This window comes from Dendrobates tinctorius, unplaced genomic scaffold (genome assembly GCF_039654945.1).
Source record: "Dendrobates tinctorius isolate UK_male_01 unplaced genomic scaffold, ASM3965494v1 ptg000065l, whole genome shotgun sequence".
In the NCBI taxonomy this organism is placed as follows: Eukaryota; Metazoa; Chordata; class Amphibia; order Anura; family Dendrobatidae; genus Dendrobates; species Dendrobates tinctorius.
The window spans coordinates 12,943,603-12,969,647 of NW_027361733.1; positions in this window are offsets into that span (position 1 = coordinate 12,943,603).

Here is a 26,045-nt window from a genome sequence, read left to right on the forward strand (position 1 = left end):
ATTACTAACATCAGGAAGACACTTTCCTCTTAACACGTCTAGCTCCTCCTAAGTAACTATGTACACTAATGTGCCCCCATCTAGTGTTCGATTTGGGGTACTACGCTTTCCCTATCTCCACGTATATACATAACTATACAACATAGCAGCAAGGCATACACATATACAGTAGTCATACATTAGTAAGGGGGTAGGGGCATGTATCAGTCTCTGTACCCCCTTACACATACTGTATATACGGGGCTATGTGAGGGCTCATATTATATATAGTGTTTCGGTCATGGCTGGGCCGAGCAGACTGTTATGCCCAGCTGTCGTGCACATGGATTTGTGGACCCACTGTGTCACAGGGCCTACCCATGAATGGGCATAACTAACCGGCTACCTTGGTGTTCACTGGAGCCTCTAGTGGTGAGGTCAGGTTTCTGCGGCAGCTAGTCGCCAGGTACCACTACTCGGCAGAACCGGGTACTGTAGCTGCTGATACCAGGAGTCAGGTACACTGACACTACTTCAGGGCTTAGTTCAGACACGCCGGACTAGGATTCTGGATCAAGGTTAGGCCACTCATGGATCGGGAAATAGTGTTCATGAACTGGCTGCACTGGGACCAGGGGACTTTAGGAACAGCACTGGCTGCTCAGGGACCAGGGGGCAGGGTTCAGGCTCTGGCTGCTCTGGGACTATGGGAGGAGGTACAGGCCCTGGCTGCTCTAGGACCAAGAGACAAGGTTACATGGCTGGCCACACGGGGCCAGGGGATAAGATTCAGGCTGTGGCCACACCAGGACCAGGAGATCTCACAATTCACTAGCAGTACACCTTACTAACTAATGATTCACTAAGTGGCTTGGCGACTCCTTAGAGGAGAGGGAGTCTTTTATACAAGATGCCTCCCAGATATTGGACTGGGAGCCATCTTTCAGGTGTACTACTTATGCTAACTGCCTCTCCGCCAGCAAGCTCAGAGCATTTAGCATAATGCGTGTGCTGCCCCTTTATGAATGGGGAAGCGCAGGCAAGCGCAAACTAGTCGCACTACCAGAGCAAGTGACAGGAAAGCAGGAGAATGCCGTGGACCATGCCGCAGGGCTGTGTCAGTGGGTAAGCCGGCGTCCCTGCATTGAGGGGAAGTGGACAATAGCGTTACATATAGGGGCTTTGTGGGGGCTCATACTGTATATAGGCGACTATGTGGGGCTCATATTGTATATAGGAGGCTATGTGCATGCTCATACTGCATGTAGTGGGCTGTGTGGGGGCTCATACTGAAGTTAGTGGGCTGTGGTTAGACTCATACTGTATAAAGTGGGGTGATGTGGGGGTTCATATGGTATAAAGGGGGATGTGCATGGACTCATACTGTATAAAGATGGCTGTCAGCATACTTAATTCTGCTCAATATAAAATCACATAATTAATATAAAATAATAATTATAATTAATATATTAATATTAGTATTGAGCGGAATTAATGTCAGCCTATTGGTTCAGCCCTCCACAACTGTCATGGTGTGGCCCCTCAGAAAAATTAATTGCCCACCCTTGTACAGTCATTTTTTGTAACATTAACCATTTGTGATTCATTTGCCTCCTAACCAGTTTCTTGGAGGAAGTTGCATGACACCAACTATGTTGGCCATTTCAGTTCTTAAAAGTAAAAATTTAGAAGGCACGAGGTCACCTACAGTGAAGGCAATAAGTGTTTGATCCCTTGCTGATTTTGTAAGTTTGCCCATTGACAAAGACATGAACAATCTACAGTATAATTTAAAGGGTAGGTTAATTTTAAATTTGAGAGATAGACTATGAAATATAAAATCCAGAAAATCACATTGTATAAATTATATAAATTTATTTGCATTTTGCAGTGAGAAATAAGTATTTGATCCCCTACCAACCATAAAGAGTTCAGGCTCCTACAGACCAGTTAGAGGCTCCTAATGAACTCGTTACCTGCATTAAAGACAGCTGTCTTGCATAGTCACCTTTATAAAAGACTCATGTTCACAGACTCAATAAATCAGTCAGACTCTAACCTCTACAACATGGGCAAGACCAAAGAGCTTTCTAAGGATGTCAGGGACAAGATCATAGACCTGTACAAAGCTTGAATGGGCTACAAAACCATAAGTAAGACGCTGGATGAGAAGGAGACAATTGTTAGTGCAATAGTAAGAAAATGGAAGAAATACAAAATGACTGTCAATCAACATCGATCTGGGGAACCATGCAAAGTCTCACCTCGTGGGGTATCCTTGATCACGAGGAAGGTTAGAGATCTACTAAAACTACATGGAGGGAACTTGTTAATGATCTCAAGGAAGCAGGGACGACAGTCACCAAGAAAACCATTGGTAACGCATTACGCTGTAAAGGTTTAAAATCCTGCAGTCCCCGCAAGGTCCCCCTGCTCAAGAAGGCACATGTGCAGGTCCGTCTGAAGTTTGCCAATGAACATCTGGATGATTCTGTGAGTGATTGGGAGAAGATGCTGTGGTCAGATGAGACAAAAATTGAGCTCTTTGGCACTAACTCAACTCGCCGTATTTTGAGGAAGAGAAATGTTGCCTATGACCCAAAGAACACCATCCCCACTGTCAAGCATGGAGATGGAAACATTATGTTTTGGGGGTGTTTCTCTGCTAAGGGCACAGATGTTGTGAGCTCATTTTCTCGTTCACCTTTGATGTCTGATGAACTCCCTCTGCTGGTAAAAGGAGGTGGTGAAACTGATTTGGATGGGAGAAACCTGTCACCTGAACAGGTGGATTGCGATTGGACATCCGGAATCTCTGAGTGGATATAAGGCAGCCGACGCCCTGTAGGGTTGCTGGTGATTTCTCTGCTCTGAGCTCTGGCCTCCAGTTTAGTTCCTGTCTTCTAAAGCTAAGTTTTGCTCTGTTATTGTTCCATGAGATTTTGTCTGATTTGCTTAGTTTTGTGTTCTGCCAGCCCCAGCTGGGGCTCTGTTGAATTTCCATTTTTGTCCCTGATCGGTTAAATCTCTTTGCTCTGTCTTCAGAATATATCGGAGTGCTGATATAGGGATTTTGAAGTCTAGTGACTTCAGGGCCGTTTTTCCTATCAGACGTGTTGGGACATTTTTGGTAGGGTTTTTGCGGATTGCAGCCAGCATCTTTTCTGTCCTTTCCTATCTAGTTAGTTGGGCCCCATCGTTTGCTCTGCCTGTCTTTCTGTCTGTGTTTGTGTTTTCATCTGTTTTCACCGACAATACATGTTGGGGGCTGTCTATTGCTTTGGGGTCAGCTTTGGGGCAGTTTAGATTTCCCCTTTCTTTCTTTAGGCTTATTTAGTTCTCCAGCTGTGAAGAGGCATCTAGAACCACCGTAGGAACGCTCCACGGCTACTGTTAGTTGTTGTGAATAGGATCAGGGGTCTGCAATCCGCTAGCTACCAACCTCTCCGGTTTTCTGGACTTGGCTTGCATTTTTGTTATTTCCTCCTCCGGTGACTCATTGAAAACACACAGGACTACTTCACCGCATCAATGGGAGAATGGATGGAGCCATGTACCGTAAAATCCTGAGTGACAACCTCCTTCCTTCCGCCAGGACATTAAAAATGGGTCATGGCTTGGTCTTCCATCAAGACAATGACCTAAAACATACAGCCAAGGCAACAAAGGAGTGGCTCAAAAAGAAGCACATTAAGGTTATGGAGTGGCCTAGCCAGTCTCCAGACCTTAATCCCATAGAAAACGTATGGAGGGAGTTGAAGTTCCGAGTTGACAAGCGACAGCCTCAAAATCTTAATGATTTAGAGATGATCTGCAAAGAGGAGTGGACCAAAATTCCTCCTGACATGTGCGCAAACCTCATCATCAACTACAAAAAATGTCTGACTGTTGTGCTTGCCAACAAGGGTTTTGCCACCAAGTATTAAGTCTTGTTTGCCAGAGGGATCAAATACTTATTTCTCACTGCAAAATGCAAATAAATGTATATAATTTATACAATGTGATTTTCTGGATGTTATTTTTGATATTGTATCTCTCAATTTTAAAATTAACCTACCCTTAAAATTATAGACTGTTCATGTCTTTGTCAGTGGGCAAACTTACAAAATCTGCAAGGGATCAAATACTTATTTCCTCCACTGTACTTCCTCCTGCTTCTGTTAACTCTGTCGGGCAATCACAGAGGGGTTTGTTCAAAATATATATTTGTCCAGAATCATAACCAGAATAGGATTTTAGGGCTCTTTAAATCAGTTCTGCATTGTGAAAAAGGAGATGGTTGGCTCATAGGGCATAACCTCAGAAAAACAATCATGCCCCCTATAAAATTCATGTCATATTTCTTATTTTTTAATATATACAGGATCTGCTTCCCTCATACATCAGGAATATTATCCGGACGTTTGGCCAGACTGAATTTATAATAAAATTTGGCTCAATTATGAAAAGTAACTTTCCCTGTAAAAAGGTCAAGGAAGAAAAAAAAGTATTCCCAGAAAAACACTAAGAGACGAAAGTCAAGTGGGTAATTGCTCCAAACTGAGTCCAAATCATTTCTTTGTTTTCTGGTTTTCAGATTTTGTCGTCTTCATCACTTCCTGGCAATAAATTCTTCTGAGGTGACCTCATTCTTTTTATTTCCAAGCAGAATTTCCAGGCAAAGAGAAGCAGAATCGCCTGAAACCTCAGAAGGGATTTCCTCAGTTGAGGCAAAAAGAAGGTCATCAACAAATCACAAAGTGAACTCTGACGGAAGAAGCAAAGCTAAAATGTCAAAAGCTGCCATTCATAGTGAGATTAAATTCAGATTGGTTGGTGTGGGCAATTGCTAAGCTTTTCTTTTGTGCCCAATATGTGTCAGTAGGTTGGAGCATTAAAGGGGATGTCCAGCCTTAGGCTACAAGTGTGAGGACACTCTACAGTATGTGTCTCCAGACTTGTGAATCTTCACAGCACGTGCAAATGACTGTAAATATGCTATTTGCTTACTCCCGGTCACATTCCGACTAGACGTTTCCAGCCTCACTCAATTCTCTTGCATGGGTGAGCACGTCTAGTTGGCATGTGACCACATGCATGCAAATCACATACTTGCAGTCACACGCCTGGCAACGGCAAATATGGACAGCGCACAGTGCTCACGATGTGAGGTAACAGACAGCTGAAATCTTGCTTCATGGGAGGTAAGACTCTGGCAAAGATGTTTGACAACGACTTTCTCCTCTCGTTGAACGCTTGGCAAAACAGCTCTTTTGTGTATGGCCTACTTCTTTTCCCCTAGCTATCAGACATGAGTTGGGAGGCCCTCAAATATATACCTAGTAAATACTCCGACTGAGACCGCGACAGTCAAAATGTGTCAGCTAATGGAAATACTATAACGCTTTAACTTTTAATTATGGACATCTAAAGGGGTTGTCCACCTTTTTTAATAACCCAAATGCATGTATTTGTGGTTAAAAATATATTATTATGCAAATGAGTTTCATTAAAAAATGTTGCCCCAGTTTTGCTTTTACAGACAGCACATTCAACTTTGATGTGGTCTGTGGTCATAAATCAGCTAAGAGGAGCTCAGAGAGAAAGAGATACAAAAGTTGCTAACTTTCAGGAAACACATGAAACAATCTCACTGATGCATTTTTAGTTAACTCATTCTGTAGCCGCCAATAAAAAGGGTAATACTGAGGCTATAGAAGGCAAAAAATGCAAAATTTTTAATAAAAATTATTTTTAGCTCCAAATGCAAGTAAAATTTAAGTAAATAAAAGTACTGTAAGTTGGATAACCCCTTTAATAATGTTTGCTTTTGTAATGAAAACCCGTCCAAAGCAATATTTATTCTTTTGGGTACACATCAGATAGTCGACCAAAATCGATGCCTTTGGATTACTTTCAGTTAACGTGCATGACCTTAAAGGGGTTTTCCCACTTTTAGGTGTCTATGTTCTATTGGCCACAGTTTTCTTAAATTAATTAAATCAGATAGTGCTTGTGCTTCATGGCTGCTTCAGTCTCTGTGTAATGGCATTACTGACATCACAGCTAATGCTCACATCTGTGCTGCAACCAATTACAGAGCTCAATGGAAAACTTTAACGTTAAAAACCCCTTTAAATGACCTCCCCTTTTATCATCTCTCTTTATAAAAATAGGAATATTAATTGATCCCAGGTGGGTAGACATTAGTTCGGCCAGCTGAGGGTGACCAGGCTTGGAAGGTTGCAAGCTACTTTCTATGATATACATACTTTATCTATTTGTGCTCCTTTTTCACTATTACACCTCCAACTGTGCAATTTACCACCAGTGGCCTTTGAAGGCGATGATTTGGTGCAAATGTGCCTCAATGGGCACTATAAGAATGCATTGCAGGCCCTCTTCTTAGTTATTCCTGATTTCATGTAGCCCACTGCACGATTACCTACTTACTAGACTATCAAAAAATATCCTAATAATCCGCCATTGTACTATTTAAAAGGGTTACCAAATTGACCAAAACTCATAAAGGCTCTCCCAAAGGGTTAATTACAAAATAACATAACCCCTCGGAGGAAGCTGTACGCGAAACACGCTTCGAGGTGCTCCTTTGGCTACCACACAGGTCTATTCCACCTTCCTTTACTTCATGCATCATTTGTAATTTTTGTCTTCAGCCTTCTTGAATGGAGATTGTTTCCATCTATCCTTGTGCCCTATTCTGGCAAGATTCTCTACTCAATCAATTAGTTTACCTCATCTCAATTTTGGTTAGACTTTGACCCTTGGCTCAGCAGACATTTACTTTGGTGATAAATTATTTTTACCTAATAGGAAAAATTCCTTTCATATCTTTTTTGTTTTTTTTACTTCAGTTTGGTAGGACTGGGACGCATAGTCTTGGGAAGTGTGGTCTACCATACTGACACTTAAGGTCCTGTCACACTTAGCGATGTACCAGCGATCCCGACCAGCGATATGACGCGGTCAGGATCGCTGGTACATCGCTAAGTGGTCGCTAGTGAGCTGCCACACAGGCAGATCTCACCAGCGACATCGCAGGGGTCGGGGGTCGCTACTTACCTGTCAGACGAGGCGATCCTGCGTCCTCCCGCCCGGCTCCACGCGTCGCTCGTCCGCACAGCAGGAAGCTGACGACGAGAAACAGTCCTGAACGTTCTCGCGCGATCAGCGATAACCAGCGGGGGAGCGGGTCGTAGGTAAGTATCAGACACAGCGATATCGCTAGCAATATCGCTATAACGTCACTAGTTATAGCGATATTGCTAGCGATATCTCTTAGTGTGACAGGCCCTTTATGCTTTTCACCCATAGTAAATATTCTCTTCCTATCTTTATTTGATTATATACTGTTTTTTGGTTAAGCAGATATCTGCCGGGGTGATATCCATGGCAAAGATTCTCTCTATAACCTCATAGGGCTTGTTCTTGCATTTTTCAGCATGGTAGGACTTTATTCCACTGTGTTTCTATCCAATTTAGTGATATATACTTATGGGACATGTGGTTCGCCACATTGACTCTACTCCTATATTCTGATGAGTTTTTTTACCTTCACTATGACTCATGACTTTGTTGATTATTCAGGAAGGTTATTGATGTGTAGTGTTGAGCTTTCCGATACCGCAAGTATCGGGTATCGGCCGATATTTGCCGTATCGGAAATCTGATACCGAGTACCGATACTTTTTTCGTATCGGATACTGGAATCGGAAGTCCAAAATGCAATGAGCCACTTTTGTGGCTCTGATTGGCTCCCGAAATGACGTCATCATGATGCACTGTCTGTGCGCATCATGATGCGCCGTCAGTTCGGGCCTTCGGGGGGGGTCTGTGCCGACTGTCCGGGGGTCTGTACCGGCCTGCCGGGGGGCTGTGCCGACTGTCCGGGGGTCTGTACCGGCCTGCCAGTGGTCTGTGCAGGCTCCGGGGGTCTGTGCCGACTGCCCGGGGGTCTACCGGCCTGCCGGTGGGCTGTGCCGGCCTGCCGGTGGTCTGTGCAGGCTCTGGGGGTCTGTGCCGACTGCCCGGGGGTCTGTACCGGCCTGCCGGGGGGCTGTGCCGGCCTGCCGGTGGTCTGTGCAGGCTCCGGGGGTCTGTGCCGACTGCCCGGGCGTCTGTACCGGCCTGCCGGGGGGCTGTGCTGGCCTGCCGGTGGTCTGTGCAGGCTCCGGGGGTCTGTGCAGGTATCGTCCGATGGGACTACAAGTCCCATCGGGCGATGCCTGCTACCATGACAGTGATTGACACATTAGCCAATGATGGGACAGTAGTAGTCCCATCATCCGGCTAATGTGTTGAATGTAAAAAAAAAAAAATAAATTTACATGCTACATACATACAACATGCATACTACATATATACTACATGTAACATACATACTACATATATATACTACATGCAACAGACATACTACATACATGCTACATACTACATGCATACTACATACATGCTACATACATGCTACATACATACTACATATATACTACATGCATGCAACATACATACAACATATATACTACATGCATGCAACATGCATACTACATATATACTATATATACTACATGCAACATACATGCTACATACTACATACATATTACATACATACTACATGCTACAGACATACTACATACATGCTACATACATACTACATACATACAACATGCATGCAACATGCATACTACATATATACTATATATACTACATGTAACATACATACTACATATATACTACATGCTACATACATGCAACATACACACTACATGCTACATACATGCAACATACATACTACATACATGCTACATACTACATGCATACTACATACATACTACATACATGCTACATACATACTACATACATGCTACATACTACATGCATACTACATACATACTACATACATGCTACATACATACTACATACATACACTACATGCATGCAACATACATACTACATATATACCACATGCATGCAACATGCATACTACATATATACTGCATATATACTACATGCATGCAACATACATATATACTACATACAATACATACATATAGACATACAGTACATATAACATAGAGTACATACTCACCGTCACTTGTCACTTTGATCCCCGAAGCCATTGTCGCCTGAGGAATAAATATCAAAATAAAAAAACACCAATATACTTACCCCGATCCGCAGAAGTCCACGAGGGTCCCACGTCGATCTTGCGTGGAGAACAGCAGCATCAGCTGATGCTACCGTTCTCTACCAGCTCCAGGAATACAATGACGGAAGGTAGGTATCCTTTCGCACTGAAAAAAAAAAGTCCCTAGTCTCACTTTATGGCAAAAGCTGCGTGGGAACTTTCTCACGCAGCAATGGCACAGACCCCCGGGCAGTCGGCACAGACCCCCGGAGCCTGCACAGACCACCGGGCAGCCGGCACAGACCCCCGGGCAGTCGGCACAGACCCCCGGAGCCTGCACAGACCACCGGCAGGCTGGCACAGCCCCTCGGCAGGCCGCACAGACCCCCGGGCAGTCGGCACAGACCCCCGGAGCCTGCACAGACCCCCGGGCAGTCGGCACAGACCACCGGCAGGCCGGCACAGCCCCCCGAAAGGCCCATACAGACCCCAGAGAGGCTGTACAAGGCAAAAATAGGGTTTTTCTTATTCCGATACCGGAAGTCCCATAGACTTGAATGGGACTTCCGGTATCGGAATCGGCGATACCCGATATTTTTTTTAGATTGGCCGATCCATTCCGATCCGATACTTTTAAGTATCGGACGGTATCGCTCAACACTATTGATGTGTGGTTTTGCCTATGTCTTATACTATCCTTTTAAAAGTTTTTACATGTTTGTCAGTTGTTTAAATAAAGACAGTTCCTTTATACTTTGGCTCATACTTCTTTGTATCTATAAGATTTTGTATTTAAAAGGGTTGTCCAGAATTAGAACAACATGGCTGATTTCTTCTAGAAACAGCACCACCCCTGACCACAGTTTACATGAGGTATTGCAGCTTGGCTCCATTGACTTCAATATGACCAAGTTGTAGTACCACATATAACCCTTGGACAAAATTAACATGACAAATACATCATACCATCATAGAGGAAGGGTTACTACTACTCACATCCATGCTACATACTACATACATACTACATACATACTACATGCTACATACATACTACATACATGCTACATACATACTACATACATACAACATATATACTACATGCATGCAACATGCATACTACATATATACTATATATACTACATGTAACATACATACTACATATATACTACATGCTACATACATGCAACATACACACTACATGCTACATACATGCAACATACATACTACATACATACATGCTACATACATACTACATACATACACTACATGCATGCAACATGCATACTACATATATACTGCATATATACTACATGCATGCAACATACATATATACTACATACAATACATACATATAGACATACAGTACATATAACATAGAGTACATACTCACCGTCACTTGTCACTTTGATCTCCGAAGCCATTGTCGCCTGAGGAATAAATATCAAAATAAAAAAACACCAATATACTTACCCCGATCCGCAGAAGTCCACGAGGGTCCCACGTCGAACTTACATGGAGAACAGCAGCATCAGCTGATGCTACCGTTCTCTACCAGCTCCAGGAATACAATGACGGAAGGTAGGTATCCTTTCGCACTGTATTCCTCCACCACTGAAAAAAAAAGTCCCTAGTCTCACTTTATGGCAAAAGCTGTGTGGGAGCTTTCTCACGCAGCAATGGCATAAAGTGAGACTAGGGACTTTTTTTTTTCAGTGGTGGAGGAATACAGTGCGGAAGGATACCTACCTTCCGTCATTGTATTCCTGGAGCTGGTAGAGAACGGTAGCATCAGCTGATGCCGCTGTTCTCCACGCAAGATCGACGTGGGACCCTCGTGGACTTCTGCGGATCGGGGTAAGTATATTGGTGTTTTTTTATTTTGAGATTTATTCCTCAGGCGACAATGGCTTCGGGGATCAAAGTGACAAGTGACGGTGAGTATGTACTCTATGTTATATGTACTGTATGTCTATATGTATGTATTGTATGTAGTATATATGTATGTTGCATGCATGTAGTATATATGTTGTATGTATGCTGCATGCATGTAGTATATATGTTGTATGTAGTATGTATGTAGCATGTATGTATTATGTATGTAGCAAGTATGTAGTATGTATGTTGCATGTATGTAGCATGTAGTATATATGTAGTATGTATGTTACATGTAGTATATATGTAGTATGTATGTTGCATGCATGTAGTATATATGTTGTATGTAGTATGTATGTAGCATGTATGTAGTATGTTGCATGTATGTAGCATGTAGTATGTAGTATGTATGTTACATGTAGTATATATGTAGTATATATGTACAGTCAAGGCCAAAAGTATTGACACCCCTGCAATTCTGTCAGATAATATTCAGTTTCTTCCTGAAAAAGATTGCAAACACAAATTCTTTGGTATTATTATCTTCATTTAATTTGTCTTAAATGAAAAAACGCAAAAGAGAATGAAGCAAAAAGCAAAACATTGATCATTTCACACAAAACTCCAAAAATGGGCCAGACAAAAGTATTGGCACCCTCAGCCTAATACTTGGTTGCACAACCTTTAGCCAAAATAACTGGGACCAACTGCTTCTGGTAACCATCAATGAGTTTCTTACAATGCTCTGCTGGAATTTTAGACCATTCTTCTTTGGTGAACTACTCCAGGTCCCTGATATTAGAAGGGTGCCTTCTCCAAACTGCCATTTTTAGATCTCTCCACAGGTGTTCTATGGGATTCAGGTCTGGACTCATTGCTGGCCACCTTAGAAGTCTCCAGTGCTTTCTCTCAAACCATTTTCTAGTGCTTTTTGAAGTGTGTTTTGGGTTATTGTCCTGCTGGAAGACCAATGACCTCTGAGGTAGACCCAGCTTTCTCACAGTGGGCCCTAAATTATGCTGCAAAATTTGTTGGTAGTCTTCTGACTTCATAATGCCATGCACACGGTCAAGCAGTCCAGTGCCAGAGGCAGCAAAGCAACCCCAAAACATCAGGGAACCTCCGCCATGTTTGACTGTAGGGACCATGTACTTTTCTTTGAATGCCTCTTTTTTCTCCTGTAAACTCTGTGTTGATGCTTTTGCCCTAAAAGCTCTACTTTTGTCTCATCTGACCAAAGAACATTCTTCCAAAATGTTTTAGGCTTCTTCAGGTAAGTTTTGGCAAACTCCAGCCTGGCTTTTTTATGTCTCGGGGTAAGAAGTGGAGTCTTCCTGGGTCTCCTACCATACAGTCCCTTTTCATTCAGACGCGGAGGGATAGTACGGGTTGACACCGTTGTACCCTTGGACTGCAGGGCAGCCTGAACTTGTTTGGATGTTAGTGGAGGTTCTTTATCCAACATCCGCACAATCTTGCATTGAAATCTCTTGTCAATTTTTCTTTTCCGGCCATATCTAGGGAGGTTAGCCACAGTGCCATGGGCTTTAAACTTCTTGATGACACTGCGCACGGTAGACACAGGAACATTAAGGTCTTTGGAGATGGACTTGTAGCCTTGAGATTGCTCATGCTTCCTCACAATTTGGTTTCTCAAGTCCTCAGACAGTTCTTTGGTCTTCTTTCTTTTCTCCATGCTCAATGTGGTACACACAAGGACACAAGACAGAGGTTGAGTCAACTTTAATCCATGTCAACTGGCTGCAAGTGTGATTTAGTTATTGCCAGCACCTGTTAGGTGCCACAGGTAAGTTATAGGTGCTGTTAATTACACAAACTAGAGAAGCATCACATGATTTTTCGAACAGTGCCAATACTTTTGTCCACCCTCTTTCTTATGTTTGGTGTGGAATTATATCCAATTTGGCTTTAGGACAATTCTTTTTGTGTTTTTTCATTTAAGACAAATTAAATGAAGATAATAATACCAAAGAATTTGTGTTTGCAATCATTTTCAGGAAGAAACTGAGTATTATCTGACAGAATTGCAGGGGTGTCAATACTTTTGGCCATGACTGTAGTATGTATGTTGCATGCATGTAGTATATATGTTGTATGTATGTTGCATGCATGTAGTATATGTATTATGTATGTAGTATGTATGTTGCATGTATGTAGCATGTAGTATGTATGTAGCATGTATGTAGTATGTAGCATGTATGTTGCATGTAGTATATATGTAGTATGTATGTTACATGTAGTATATATGTAGTATGCATGTTGCATGTAGTATATATGTAGTATGTATGTTACATGTAGTATATATGTAGTATGCATGTTGCATGCATGTAGTATATATGTTGTATGTATGTTGCATGCATGTAGTATATATGTATTATGTATGTAGTATGTATGTAGTATGTAGCATGTATTTTTATTTATTTTTTTTTTTTACATTCAACACATTAGCTGGATGATGGGACTACTACTGTCCCATCATTGGCTAATGTGTCAATCACGGTCATGGTAGCAGGCATCGCCCGATGGGACTTGTAGTCCCATCGGACGATGCCTGCACTGACCCCCGGAGCCTGCACAGACCACCGGCAGGCCGGCACAGCCCCCCGGGCAGCCGGCACAGACCCCCGGGCAGTCGGCACAGACCCCCGGAGCCTGCACAGACCACCGGCAGGCTGGCACAGCCCCTCGGCAGGCCGCACAGACTCCCGGGCAGTCGGCACAGACCCCCGGAGCCTGCACAGACCACCGGCAGGCTGGCACAGCCCCCCGGCAGGCCGCACAGACCCCCGGGCAGTCGGCACAGACCCCCGGGCAGTCGGCACAGACCCCCGGGCAGTCGGCACAGACCCCCGGCAGGCCGGCACAGCCCCCCGAAAGGCCCGTACAGACCCCAGAGAGGCTGTACAAGGCAAAAATAGGGTTTTTCTTATTCCGATACCGGAAGTCCCATAGACTTGAATGGGACTTCCGGTATCGGAATCGGCGATACCCGATATTTTTTTTAGATTGGCCGATCCATTCCGATCCGATACTTTTAAGTATCGGACGGTATCGCTCAACACTATTGATGTGTGGTTTTGCCTATGTCTTATACTATCCTTTTAAAAGTTTTTACATGTTTGTCAGTTGTTTAAATAAAGACAGTTCCTTTATACTTTGGCTCATACTTCTTTGTATCTATAAGATTTTGTATTTAAAAGGGTTGTCCAGAATTAGAACAACATGGCTGATTTCTTCTAGAAACAGCGCCACCCCTGACCACAGTTTGCATGAGGTATTGCAGCTTGGCTCCATTGACTTCAATATGACCAAGTTGTAGTACCACATATAACCCATGGACAAAATTAACATGACAAATACATCATACCATCATAGAGGAAGGGTTACTACTACTCACATCCTTATTGGCCCCTGTAAATTGAACAAGGAGGCGTTGTAATGTAGCTCTCGCAGCCCAGCCAGGTAAGTTTCCTATATCACCCATCACTATAGTTCTCAAGAGCCCCTTTAAGGAGCAAATGCTATGTGTAGTATCTCCCCATCTCCCATAATCTGACAAGTTAATTGTGAGCAGCAAATGGCGAGTATTGTCCTCTCCGCCATACAAGAAGAGTTTGTCTTCGTTTAATTCTCTCTCTGCTGTTATGAGCTCTTCACGACAGCAATGAAGATCGGGGGTCAAGAGTTGAGGATTGGAAGACGTGGCTCTATAATTTACTATAAAACGTATCATTAATGTGTTTTACTTTTCTCTTCATTCTTCCTTCCAGACACAATGACAAGATCTGGGAGGAGAGAACTCAACGACGGCGCCAATTATTCCACACACAAAAAAGTTTAGCTTAGATTACGGTCTACATTCAGGCCAGAGAGTGAGCAAATGATTGCTGCAACTGAAAAGATTGAAGAGAGAGTTCACTGGTTGGACTGACAAAGAGGATAGAGGCGAGACTCCACCAAACCAGGTAGAAGCGGCAATGTTTTTTTTTTAAAGAGTAAATAAACTGTATTTTTTAATGTATTGATTAAGTTTTGTAAAGTTATGAATGTTTGTAATGTACATCTGTGGCACCCCTGAGGCTCAGTCACCACAGAGGTACTGCACCTTCTCCTAAGGTGTAGTGCCCCACCAACTAGGTAAGCTGGGAACTCCTTTCCACACGCCAACACCTGCATCCCACACACAGGATAGTTCAGTAGGTCCGCCTAGCAGCTTCAGGCTGGGGGTAGAAGAGCACCCTTCGTGGAACCCTGCTTCGTAACACGAGATGTGCTGGGAGGTGGGTGGAGTAAGTATAAAAGAGAGGGAAAGTTGAAGATAGTAGGTCAGTCTGACGGGAGGTCAGGCGAGAGAAGTTCAGTTCTGAGGTTCAGTTTTGAGTTCAGTTTGAGTTCAGTTTAGAAAGAGAGTGCTGCAGCTGCCTCAGTGATCTGAGCCAGCTGGCACGGGAAAGAGAAGAGAAGGAGAAAGACGTAGACCTGCAATGTAAGCTTCCATAAGAGAGAGAAGGAACAGCGCGGAACGAAGGATTCGGAGAACAGAGAGGAGTTGTGGGTTGAGAGAGTACCCTGCCTATAGGTTCTCAGCACAAGGCCGGGGCCCGGTCCCCGAGGTTGTATGGACACTTATGGTTCTGCAGCAGACACCGGTGGTGTAGTTGGCTGTAAATGCACTACTCCCATCCAAGACTTGGGACACAACAGCAACCGATTTGCGAGCCAGAACTCTGAGAGGAGTCCCCGATAGAGGCTACAGCTGTCTGTCATACAAGTAAGGTTCTAGGAACATCTGACAGGAGGAATTCCAGAGAACTAAAAGGCGCAATAGAGGAGTCGTTCAGGAAAGGCACATGTTGGCGGAGTGTTGGAGAGGAGAACCCTGACTTGCCCGGGAGGTTGATTGAGTCTCTACCCCGGAGGACACGGCACGGAGGCGGGCACCAGTGGGTACCACGAACTGTGAGTAAAGCTTTGAAACTACAAGCCCTGGTGTCCTCCATTCATTCGTCGCTAACACCTTCAGCCCCGCTACATCTGGGTACCAGCATCTATACCATTCTGCGCCTCTCCTCATCCATTGCACCTACACTGCCCTGGGACTACAGCTCCACCTGTGGGGAGCTACACCATCTTTGCTGCACCACACCATCAGTCCCAGCGGATCTGCATGCAGCGTTGGCTCAACATCTTACTTGCCAAACACCACGGGTGGCGTCACAAACTATTCAACTAAACCTTAACACCATTAACATCACCGCCATTGATATTGGGCACCCAGGGCCACGGACCGGGTCACCGCTGCTGTGACACATCCCCCTGACACTGGCCCGGTACCGAGTACCCCGCTGCCCTGGGTGTGAGGGGCGACCCACATCTTTACCTTATTTTTCTGCCTTCTGTCTTTACCACCATGCTTAGAGTGCTGGTTTGTCTGTCTAGTCCATGCTGTCCTAGCAGCTGATATGAATGTTAGCTAGACCGGCAGTTCAAATCAGCTGCTAGGACAGCATGGACTAGGCAGACAAACCAGCACTCTCAGCATGGTGGTATAGGCAGAAGGCAGCAAAATAATGTAAAGACGTACATTACAAACATTCATAACTTTACAAAAGCTGATCAATAATAATAAAAAGATAAGTCACTTTTTAAAGCCGCCCTATCACCTTGTTGAAAAGTGTCCAGTTTTGACTTCTCTTTTATTTCTACTGCTCCCCTGAGTATTCAGTTTTTATTTTAAAAACTGAATACTAAGAGATATGGGCCTTTTTATTTAGTGCCATTACTTATGATATTTACCAAGGAGGAGGTGCTAATAGGATAACAATGCAAAGCAGACTGTAAACACGCCCCCATGGATTCATGTGCGTTACACCCCCTTGCTAAAGTGCTAAAACTTAGCACTAAATAAAAAGGCCATAACTCTGGAACTGTATGTCGGATTTACAAAACAAAAAAAAAAAAAGAAAACTACAGAATACTCAGGGGAGCAATGGGAATAAAGTATGAGTAAATATTGGCTACGTTTGATCCTGTTGACAGGTCCTCTTTAAGTTTTCTTCAATCACATCCACAGCTGTCCTCAACAGTTTGGCCCCACCCCTGTGTCAGACAAGTGACCTAACATCTAAGCTCTGTATAATGGCCAACTCCCAGAATGCACTACTCTATGGTTGCAGCTCTGGACCTGAATGGAGAAGAGAACATCATGTAATCATTACTAGTTAAGTGAGGGAAGGGAGATACAGAGATCTGGGGAAAACCTTATATGTAGACATATTCTATGGGAAGTAGCTTGTCCCGGATCAGAGAGAGATTTGTGCTACTGCCGTGCTAATACACTGCAGCAAATCTATCAACTATGTAAGCAGGACTAGTTCAGGAAACAAGCCAAGATTATAAAAGTTAGGAATTAAAACAGAAAAGTCTATTAGAAAGTTGCAGACCTTCCCATCATACAATGATTACGTGACACATAAAACTGGAAAGTTTCTGAAAGTGGATCAGGTCAAAAGTGGCCAGTCATTGTTCTCATTTTATTCTCACTGCTCTGGTTAGTATTCTACATTTTTTTTTATAATTCGCCATATTGCTCCAGAGATATGGGACCTTTCATTTAGTGGTAATTTTTACGGTTTTCGCAAAGGGGGCGTGATTCATAGGAATCTCGGGGGCGTGTCTTTAGGCTGCTTTGCATAATTACTTCTTAAAGGATGTGGCACTTTTTTAGGCTGTCCATGCTCTTCGTGGGGGCTGGACTATATTTCTGGGGTAAATGATAATAAATCTGTTGGCCCACATTAGGTCTCACCCCCTTCCATAAAGCTTTGGCCATTTGTCAGAAAAGTGTCAGAGCTAGTAGAAAAATGCCAAAAAGTTGCAAGAAATTTGGAAAGCAGCTTATTGCAGCAAAAATGTGCTGCTATTATTCCCCAAGTTTTAACTCTTCTGCATCTCCACAGTAAGCCATGTCTGCTCTCGGTTATTTAAGGTCTCCGATGCATGGAAAATTCTAAGAGAAAAAAGTAAAGTAAGCCACACGATAGGAAATCAGGCATGAACGCCAACATCATCTACATCGAGAAACGAAAAAAATGCCGACAAGTGACAATTGGCCCATAGTCCAGTGCTATCAAGAGTCGCTGCCAAGTCAGTATAATAGTGGGAGGCTAATAATAATAATAATAATAATAATACATTTTATTTCTATAGCGCCAACATATTCCGTGGCACTTTACATTTCGGAGGGGATTTATACAGACAATAGACATTACAGCATAACAATAATCACATAGATTATAACAAATACCAAGAGGAATGAGGGCCATGCTCGCAAGCTTACAATCTATGAGGAAAAAAAGGGAGACACGAAAGGTGGGTGGTAACAATAGCCCTGATTGTTGGACCAGCTGTAGGGAAGATGACCTGACGGATGGACGGATTTGTCAGAATAGAGAAGGAAAGGTTTGCACAGTTTAGACAGGTGTCAGTTACTACAGTGGGGAAACAGCTAGGAAAGTGTAGTGGATGTGCAGTACCTTGGGTTGACCATTAGAGGGCAGGGAGGAGTGTGAGCAAAGGACTTGACATCAGCTTAGGGTTTAGGAAACCGTTGGTCATGGGGGGCAGAGTTACAGGGAATCGGGAAAGATATAAATTTGAAGGAGGGTTTCAGAAAGTTCCAGTCCCCAGGGGGAGCTCCAGTGACAGGAGGACTACGACAGTTTGTGCACTGTGAGGAGAACCAAACTAGGGGGACTGAGGAGAGAGAACGTCAGGGGGTGGTCCTGACAGGAAGAACCGCAGTATAGACGAGGCACGGGGTGAAGGACACCGTATTTGGAATGATGAAGCTGACCAGTAAAGTGCTGATGGTGTACGGGCCTAAGGCGGCCACAGTGACTGAGCTGACAGGATCGTCACAGACTGAAAAAGGGGCGGTACGTAAAAATACGTCCCTGGTGTAAAGTACGGTGTGTGAAGCGGCCCTGGACACGGAAGGCCGTGAGAAAGAGATATTGCGGTGTACTGTGAGGGCCGTCAGTCGGACGGTGGAAAATAAACTTGGACCTGTTGCACCCGAAACCTGCCTCATCTTGTGTCTGTACGTCACTGCACGGTATACAGAGGGACCAACCCCCAGCTCGGCCCACCGACTCTACACAGCCATAATGTTAAGTGTGTATCAGTACAGACACAGAGGGCTAATGGATGCATAAAGCATGTGGGAACATGATGCGGGGAACCTGGTTATGGTAAAACTTTTGGCTGTGCCACACAGGGATAGATTAGGTTAATATGTTGAGGCGATAGGCCAGTCTGAATAAATGCGTTTTCAGGGAACGCTTAAAATTGTGGGGATTGGGGACTAATCGTATTGCCCTGGGAAGTGCATTCCAAAGAATTGGCGCAGCACGTGTAAAGTCTTTGAGACGGGAGTGGGAGGTTCTGATTATTGAGGATCCTAACCTCAGGTCATCAGCAGAACAGAGGACGCGGGTAGGATGGTATACTGAAACAAGGGAGGAGATGTAGGATGGTGCTGAGCCATGGAGGGCTTTGTGGGTGAGGGTAATACGTTTATACTGAATTCTGGAGTGGATGGGTAGCCAGTGTAAGGACTGGCACAAGGTAGAGGCATTGGTATAACGGTTGGTGAGGAATATGATCCTGGCTGCAGCAGTCAAGACAGATTGGAGGGGGGAGAGTTTGGTAAGAGGGAGACTGATTAGAAGAGAGTTACAATAGTCAAGATGAGAATGAATAAGAGAAACAGTAAGAGTTTTTGCAGACTCAAAAGTAAGAAAAGGTCGAATTCTAGAAATGTTTTTGAGGTGCAAATGACAAGAGCGAGCCAGTGATCGAATGTGGGGGGCAAAGGAAAGTTCTAAATCAAGTATGACTCCAAGACAGCGGGCATGTTGCTGGGGAGTAATAGTGGAGCCACACACAGAAATGGCATTGTCGGGTATAGGTACATTAGTAGAGGGAGGAAACACAAGGAGTTCAGTCTTTGACAGATTCAGTTTCAGATATAGTGAGGACATGATGTTAGACACAGTGTTTAGACAATCGCCGGTGTTTTTTTAGAAAGGCTGGCGTGATGTCAGAAGAAGAAGCGTATAATTGGGTGTCATCAGCATAGAGATGGTACTGGAAACCAAATCTACTGATTGCTTGACCAATAGGGGCAGTGTACAAGGAGAAGAGGAGGGGGCCTAGGACTGATCCTTGAGGAACCCCAACAGTAAGGGGAAGGTGAGAGGAGGAGGAACCGGCAAAAGATACAGTAAAGGAGCGGTCAGAGAGACAGGAGGAAAACCAGGACAGAACGGTGTCCTTTAAGCCAATGGAACGGAGCATAGTGAGGAGGAGCTGATGATCCACAGTGTCGAATGCTGCAGAGAGATCCAAGAGAATTAGCATGGAGTAATGACCATTAGATTTAGCTGTTAGTAGATCATTAGAGACTTTAGTGAGGGCAGTTTCAGTAGCGTGTAAGGAGCGGAAGCCAGATTGGAGAGGGTCGAGAAGAGAGTTATCAGAGAGATAGCGGATAAGACGGGAGTGGACCAGGCGTTCCAGGAGTTTAGAGATGAAGGGAAGATTAGAGACAGGTCTATAGTTAGCGGCACAGTTTTGGTCGAGGGATGGATTTTTAAGTAGTGGATGTATGATGGCATGCTTAAATGAGGAGGGAAAGATACCAGAAGCGAGAGAGAGGTTAAATATTTTAGTTAGGTGAGTGGTGACAGCAGGGGAAAGGGACTGGAGGAGATGTGACGGAAATGGGTCACTGATGCAAGTGGTTGGGCGAGAAGATGCAAGGAGCCTGCTTACTTCTTCTTCTGTGACTGGTTCAAAATCAGAGAGTGAGCTAGATGCAGTGGGGGAGGGAGGACAGTGCGTGGTATGAGGTGATTGGGAGATAATTTCCTGTCGGATCTGGTCAATTTTTTCTTTGAAGTATTTGGCCAGATCGTCAGCTCGGAGCTCCGTGGTTGGGGCCTGTACTTTTGGGTTGAGTAGAGAATGAAAAGTGTCAAAGAGACGTTTCAGGTTATTGGACAGTGAGGTGATGAGGGTGTTGAAATAGGTTTGTTTGGAGAGGTGAAGGGCAGTGTTGTATGTTCGAAGCATAAACTTATAATGGATGAAATCTTCGTGTAGATTGGATTTTCTCCACAGACGTTCGGCGCACCAGGAGCACCACTGCAGGAAACGTGTTTGCAGGGTGTGCCAGGGTTGTCGCCGTCTGTTTTGTGGTGTTCTATTTATAGCGGGTGCAAATTCATCCAGGGCACTTTGAAGTATTTCATTGTAATGCTTCAGTGCAGAATCAGGACATGAGAGGGAGGAGATAGGGGCCAATGAAGACTGCAAGTTCTTCGTAAGTTTCTGGGTGTTAATGGCCTGTATGTTTCTATAAGTATGGACAGTGGGGGTGACCTGAGCAGCCTGGCAGTTCTTGATAGAGAATGAAAGAAGATTGTGGTCAGAGAGCAGGAGAGGGGAGTTTGCAAAATCATCCACTGCACCAAGCCGAGAGAAGACCAAGTCGAGGGAGTTTCCATCTTCATGCGTTGGAGAATTAGTAAGCTGCAAAAGGCCAAACAAGGAGGTTAGAGATAAAAGGTGAGTAGCTGATGGGGAGAGGGGAAGAGCAATGGGGATGTTGAAATCTCCCATGATGAGGGTAGGGATGTCACAGGAGAGAAAATGTGGAAGCCAAGTGGCAAAATGATCCAGGAACTGATGGGAGGGGCCGGGAGGACTATACACCATCGCCACTCGCATGGAGAAGGGGGTGTAGGGTCTGACGGCATGGACCTCAAAAGAAGGGAAGACTAGTGAGGGTAGTTCAGGGATAACCTGAAAGGTACATTTTGGTGATAGAAGCAGACCAACGCCTCCACCTGCTCTATTGTCTGATCTTGGGGTATGAGAGAAGTGTAGTCCACCATATGAAAGAGCAGCAGCAGCGGTAGTGTCTGACTGCTGGATCCAGGTTTCAGTAAGAGCCAGGAGGTTAAGAGAATTAGAAAGAAAAAAGTCATGAATGAAGGAGAGTTTGTTACACACTGAGCAAGGATTCCAAAGTGCACAATTAAGAGAGACAGATGGCATGCAGGGAATATTAATAAGATTAGAGGGGTTTCTGAGTGTAGCAGTTGGGGGGTTTGACTTTCTATAACATGGGGGACCAGGGTTGGGAGCAATGTCTCCTGCGACTAGGAGAGGGAGGATAGAAAGAGTGAGCAGATGGTTAAGTGGTTTGTGAGAGCGTCTCTGATGTTGAATGGGGGACTGAATGGATATGTGCAATTTAACAATGTGAAAAGAGTGTGAGTGCTATACATAGGAGAGGAAAAGAGTGAGGAGCCGATATGGATGGAGTGTAGAGAGTTAATGCCAGGGCGGTGGATGTGTGTGAATGCAGCGGCCAGGATATAAATTACACAAATGCATATGGTATATATTTGTTGTACTCCAAATGTACAGGGAGTAGATGTATATAAATGTCTTACCTGTCTCCTGCCCTGTCTAACTGCCATGTTATAACTGCCAGTACATTGATAAACTGTACTTCGATAAAGTGTGCATAAATGCCCCCTGCATAAATGCTTTCCCCAAACTATGTCTGAATATATAGGAAGCTAAGGATTGTTTTTTTTTTTTTTTCTCTCTCTCTTCTCGTTAATCAATCAAACTAAATTGAGACAGCAGGGCCCAATAAAATGTTGTGGTCAGATAAACAGATGTCCAGCACTACATGGATCATAAAGCACTTTGAAAAGTTTCTTGACCTCACAACATAAGGGGACAAGCAGAGTAAGTTGAAATAACTATATACCAGATATAAGCTTGCATAGTTGAAAACACATATAGAGCATTCAGGATTAACTGCTTGCTGACATTGAATGGAGGAGTTGATTCAGGATACTATACTGTTCACTCTGGGCTCAAATTGTCCATTTTTTTACAGCACCACCACAGGAGAAATGAAGTATTACAGACAGTTAATATACCACATGGACAGGCCAATTCTTCCAGAGGGTTAGATGTACGGTACTTTGCAGTCATTTCCTCATTTGTATTAATGTTCTACTTGATAAAAATGTTTGAGATCAGGAGAATATTGAGGCGCCTCTCTCAGCCTGTTGCAAGTAAGATTTATACTTTTCTATGACCATCCAATAATCCAGAATCTGTCTTTTTACTGTGACACTGTGAGCCTCTGGTGGTTTGTTGAAGGGTGAGTCAGAGTCATCCTCGGTTGCGCTCCTCTCCTGTTTTCCGCCTGGTTCTGTCACTTTCTTAGTTTATTGTGTGATATTATTAATACGAGGCTCAGTGCATTAGTTTCTTTCCAGTAAGTGCTGGCACACAGCCGGCTCTGTTACCATCATTCTGACTCAGTCCGTATCTCCAAGCTGCGGGGTCCATCATACTGTTGTGGGGTCCATCACCCTCCTGAGAAACAAGGTGACCAAATATCGCCAAATGTCAAAGAAGCAGAGAGCTCGCGAGAAATGTAGCGAATAGATGGAAGAATTGCAATGGGCCAAAATGAAGGCGACCGATGAGAATTCCTGCACTGAAAGCTCTGTGACCAGCCTCCATACAGCCGAGGATTAACCCTTGGAAGTCTTCATCGCTTGAATTTTCTGATGACGAACTATCAGCTTGACAATGAGAAGTGCCAGTCAGTCTTTTTGTCATTGCATATTAGCTTTCTGACCAAGCCCTCCACCCTTCAACATGTGGTGGCTTTTAATTGCAGCAGGGTCCTATCTACCCATAAAATCAGACTTGGAAGAGAGGGTCCATGTACCCAGGAATTCAGACTTCAGTCTTAGAGAGGCATTCACATTAGTCACGTTAGGAGTGGACCCATCAGTTTTGAGACCACCTTGTTGTTGGTTGATGCTAATTGTCTCATTTTTTCCAAGTATCCAGAAGCTGTATTGCTATTAATATTTCATATATTTCACATTGACATGCTTTAGCACTACACAGTGCAACTTTTTTTTTTTTTGTTTATTTAACTATTATCCTGAAACCTGTACATATGGGATATATCAGGGAGGTGTAAACTTCGCGGAACTGAATTGTCAAAATGGGAAAACAGAGACTGCAACCAGCTCCATCTTGGCTTTCACCAACTAAATCAAAGTTGTGTATTCAGGATCTAATATCTGTTCTCTTGCGTCACTAACAACTTAGATAATGGCCAAAAGAGAAGCCTTAAAGGAACGCTCCATATTTAACATTCTTCATAATATATAAATTGTCAAGTACACACTTCTCAACATGTGACGTGCATTGCAACCACTAGGGCTACTTTTTCTCCTCTCACTCAATCTTGCACCTCTGTTATAGGCTGCAAAGTGATAAATTACACCCCAACAGAGTCCATACACCCCAGATACATGCTGCCACCACTCATCAAACACACAGGGTGATGAGTCCCCAAAATATATATTACTGTCCGGTAGTCAACAGGCCAAAGGCCACACACTCTATGGAAGACTAGGAATTCTTTAGAGCATACAATGACCAAACTTATAAAAGTTTTAAGCTTGAATATAAAAAAAAAATGCAGTGCTTACAAGAAAATGTATAAAAAGAGAAAAATAAAGCGACATAAATAAGCAAAACAGTTGTAAAATAGAGAAGCAGAAATAACAGGAATACCTAAAAGTTATTCTTCTGCTTACGTGGAGGGTAGAAGAAAGGGGTGATGGATCGCACTCGCTCAGGCCGACCCCACATGAGAACATCTTTCCTTTGTATTACCCATCTTTCATATGCCTGGTCGCGGTCTCAAGTTTCCAGAAGACATATATTTAAATATTGAAATCATAGATCTGGATCATTGGCCGATTAGGGATGAGCACCTTGAGTATTAAATACGTTGTTTCTTCAACCCCCATATCAAAAAAAGGAAATGTTCAGCCTGGAAACAAAAAAACATCTATGCAAGTTTTGAAGCTGGGGTTCACCAGGCCGAGGTGTCAGGAATGACACCCCTTGTATTCTCAGGGAAGCCCTCCTTGGTTCTGAGTTCCTGTAATAAGAGTACAAAGAGGTTATGCCCATTGTGTAGTATCAATCATGTTAATGGCAGACTTACTAATGCTATTTGACTAGAGTTATAATTTCCCTTTCATTAACCACTTAGTACCACACTTGATTCATACCCATCAAAATTTGTATTCCATAAACCATCCTAATTACTCATGTAATGATGTGTGAATGCATTAAAATCCTACCTATTGCTGTCTTCCCCACTTTCCAGCACTGCACCGATCTGTTGCTGGCCCTCATTACCTGAAAACAGACTAACTAGCACACAGAGGAGTTTATGTGTGGACTATAGGTTGCATTCTCATGGCAGGTTTATGGCTTCCTCTCATTCGGAGGCTTCATAGGATTACACTGAAGGAAGAAGCTCTGCCCCACACAACAATCCCTCTGTGAGACATGAGAGGAAAGGAATAGTGTGTGGTGAATGGTCATGTTTACCACAAATTATCAGATTACCTTTATTCTACAGAATAGCAGTAGGAATTTTAGTGATACAGGGGACGTTGTACATTTTGTACTTTTGCATAAAATAACTAGGTTTTATTTTTGGGTATCGGCACTCTCTGTTACGGACTGCAACATTTTTATTATTCCATTGCCATAGCTAAGGGTATTACTGTGGTCTTAAAAGTTCTGGGGACCAAGGCTCAAAATACATGGCTCCTCATATGATGTCCTCACCATTTAAAAGAGGACCTACACATATATAATTATTGTATACCACTGTTGCTAACCCTAAAATGCACTATTCAAAAACCAATATTGCCAAAATTACCAGTATATTAGGCCCAAATAATATGACTTTTGAACGTCCAACACTACCATCACTCCTACAGAGTGAATGCATAAAATTATATTAAAACCATTATCTCTACATAACACAATACACTGTATAAAGACCAATAATACCACCATAAACCTACCACTACAAAATGACTGAATTACACCAAATAATGCTCTG